The following is a 4,007-nucleotide window of genomic DNA, read 5'->3' as shown; positions in this document are numbered from 1 at the left end:
ACTCTCATTGCACATAATGCTAATTACGACATGTCGTTAATCCTGCGTGAATTAACGATACCTGACTTGAAAATCAAACTAAGACCAAAACGTTCAGTTCACAAATACCATGAAGTCATCATAAATGACTTGAGATTTATTGACTCGTATGCCTTTATGTCTGGTTCGCTCGCGGCTTTAGCGAACCAATTCATCAGTAATGGGAACGAACCCATATGCACACAACAGATGTTGAAAGATATGCCAGCACCTGCGTTGCCATTATTGATCAAGGGGAAGCAGGTGTTTTGTTATGACTATATGGATTCGATGGAACGACTTTCTGAGACACGTCTTCCATCCCGCGAAGATTTTTTCAATTCGCTTCAAGAAGCAGAACTTTCCGAAAGTGATTATAAACATGCTCAGAATGTTTGGAAAGTAGCTGGGTGTCAGAGCCTGAAGGACTATTTGTTGCTTTATGTAAAAGTGGATGTTGGTCTTCTATGTGATGTCTTCCTAGAGTGGAGAGGTATTCTGAAAACCCAGTGGAGGTTGGATATTGTAAATTATGTTAGCCGGCCAGGATTTGCCTATGACTCCTTTCTGCTAAAAACACAGCAGGAATTAGAGGTGCTTAGTAGCCCAGACATATATCATTGCATTCAAACAAATGTGCGTGGGGCTACACAAGTGTTGTGCGTCGTTTTGTACGCGCCAATAACATCTACACGAACCCTCAGTTTAATCCAAAACATGATAGAAGCACTTTCCTTTCATATCTTGACTTCAACAGTCTTTATCCCACTGTAATGCAAGAGAAGTTGCCATGTGGGGATATGAGAAAACTAGATGAGACAGAAATGCAGTCGTTTTTGAGCGGGGGCTTGGTCAATCAAGCAACCGATGGCGATTTTGGATATCTCATTCTGTGCGATACTGAGGCTGTCTCACGTGAAGTCGTTGAGAAAACGGATGACCTCCCACTGATCATCAGAAGACACAATATCACCAACAGAGATATATCGTCAGTCACACGCGAATGGTATGAAGAAGAAAACCGTCCAGCACCGTGTAAGAACATAAAACTGATTGGAACACATGCTGCTCAGGAGAAAATGCTATTTGCTCTGCCCCTCCTTAAACTACTTATTCGACTAGGCCTGGTTGTTAAAAAAGTGCATGCTATTTATACGTTTAAGCAAAAGCACTTTCTTGCGGACTTCATTCAGGATAACATAGAAGCCCGCAAAAGTGCTACTTGCCCTATCAAGAAAAATGCAATCAAGTGTATTTCAAACAGCATTTTTGGTCGATTCCTGATGAACGTGGCCAAATATAGTGAAGACATAGATATTGTCACCAACCGCGAAAAGTTTTTGAAGCTGGCCCGAAGTCCTTACTTTAAACGCGTTGTACCTCTCAATGATGGTCATGTAGTTGTAACTCGCCATAAGAAATATTCACGGGTGAATCATCCAAACTACATTGGCTACTACATCCTAGAGCTGTCCAAGCTGCGACTATATGATTTCTATTACAATGTGTTGAAGGCTCATTACGGGGATCGGGCGAAACTAGTGTATTGCGACACTGATTCCTTAATAACAGAAATTGAAACTCCTGATCTATTAACAGAGTACTCGCAGGAACCCTTCAAAAGCTATATAGACACAAGTAACTTTAGCCACTCACATTCCTTGTACAGCACAGACAACAAAGGAAAGCTTGGATTTCTCAAGTCTGAAGTGGGGGAAAGAACCATCTCAGAATTTGTAGGTGTAAAACCAAAATGCTACTCCATCCTCTTGGCAGACGGTGACCGGTTGAGTTCAGCTAAGGGCGTTCCAAAGTTCATAAAGAAGAAAATTGCTCATCAGCGATACAAAGACGCCCTATTCCAGAAGCAAACATTTACCTTTGACTATCAGGGATTCACAGTGCGCAATGGACGAATGAGTACAGTAAAATATCCCAAGAGAGGGATATCTGTAGTTGAGGACAAAAGATACTACATTAGCACCTTGGAGTCGCGATCTTACGGTCATCCCGATAATTCTATAGGGATAGAGGAGGAAGAGCAGGAGGAGGAGGTAGCCCAGATCATGACACTGTCAAACGAAGAAAATTTGGAGGAAGGCGATGAAAGAGGCATAACAGAAGCGAGACTAGCCGAGGTAATGGGTGGGCAAGAGATCGGTGAAATGGGAGAACTAGAAGAAGAAACCTATGAATTGTGGGGAGAACAGGATGTGCTGGTCGAGCAATATTTTCCCTTGATAAAACGGGTAGAGGCGGATGATGACATGTTAATGCAAGCCGCGGAACAGGAAGAAATAAATCAAATGCTCTCATCATCCCCCCTTGAATATATGCTAGTAGATACAGACTTTTCAGAATAAATTGTAGTTGTTTATAAGATAGGGACTGGTGTGAATGTTGTATATACTGTTTATAGTGTAAGAATTTGCCTGCTATTTTTATGTTAAATATAAAATATATGTAAATATATTCTGTATATAGGACTAATGTTGGAGCCTTTGATATTATAAAATTGCACATGATGAATCTGGAATCATAATTTGACCAAAGTCAATAAACATTGAGTTTGTTTGACTTGTTTATATGACCTTTATCAAAACGGATGAAAAAACACAATAATTGTCTTAAAATTTATTCGATTTGTGGAAACATGAATAAAACGCTTTTATGTTTCGATCCGGCTCATGCATAAAAGACTGCCCGCCAAATCAGGCGGGCGGCGGCGGCGGCGGCGGCGGCGGTAGCGAGAGGTGCGGCGGCAAGATGCGACAGGATTGCTCGGGGCCCGGGACGGGGCGGGGCGGGGCGGGGCGGGGGCTGCACGGGGTAGTGGCGGTGACGGGTGAGGACCTGTGAGTGGAGCCAGACCTCTGATTTAAGCATGGTATACAACCACCCCACCCCCCGATAAAGGAACTAGAAAATTACTTATGCTTCATGGAATGTAATACAATTCATTATGAAAAAATCAATAAGTCAATACTTACTTTTTATGAACACGTGTTAAATGTTTGATGACATACGGGCATTATAAACTTGCTGTAAGCGAATCGCATCACGTGTTCATCATTCCTCGAATATTCGGTCTTGGAAAACTCCATACATATTTTTCAAGAGTTTCTCTTACACCCAAGTGCGAAACATTGTAGGCAAAGTACATGGCATAAGCCCCGCACATCGCTTCGCGTGCTTTGAAGTCGAAATGCATTTTATACATACTGAGCCCAGGGTAATCAATATATTTGAAATGATCAGAGTATAATTTTGGATCGAGCATAACTATCTAGGAACACTGCCATGCCCGGTTCATAGTAGAGACAAATCCAGTGTCCCATTTCTCTTTTAGAATAACTTGGTAGCGTATTGACGATGCACACTATAGGTTTTCTATATCGAGGTATAGAGTTTACCTCGTCTGCCAATAACACGCCTAAAAACAAGGCTTGCTTTCCTATGTGCCCCTCAATCCTCTTTCAATCTCCATGTTGTTCATCGCACAGCCGCTTCAAGCGCGCACATCACACTGCAGCCGTCTTTCAGAATTAACTGTTATTATACCCACTGTTTCGCCAAACAGTATCAACAGACGGTTCTCGTTTTCTCCCTTGCTTAGATTCAAGCTAAGTCTAAGCCCCCCATTCATTTCAACGGGCAAATTATCATTCAAGTTTTCAGCACGCAAATCAAATGTGCAAATCATTGCCCCCTTGCCGAAAATATCCTTTCCGATTAAATGGTCTTTGTGAAAACCAAGTGCATCCAAAGTACGATGGTAGAGCTCAGCATAGTCATGAGGGAATTTACTAGGAATATTATACATGGTTCTACCATTAACACTTAAGCTTATTTGACTTATATCGCCATGGCTCAAATACAATGGATTTAGCGTATAGTCGCCAGAATGAGCTTCCATGCTCGTTATAATAAGCGAGAGGTTTTCCGGAATAACATCACCCCACGGTTGATCATACGTTCCTGAGGTTTGG

The sequence above is a fragment of the Eriocheir sinensis genome, unplaced genomic scaffold (genome assembly GCF_024679095.1).
Source record: "Eriocheir sinensis breed Jianghai 21 unplaced genomic scaffold, ASM2467909v1 Scaffold261, whole genome shotgun sequence".
In the NCBI taxonomy this organism is placed as follows: Eukaryota; Metazoa; Arthropoda; class Malacostraca; order Decapoda; family Varunidae; genus Eriocheir; species Eriocheir sinensis.
This window is presented reverse-complemented; position numbering follows the sequence as displayed.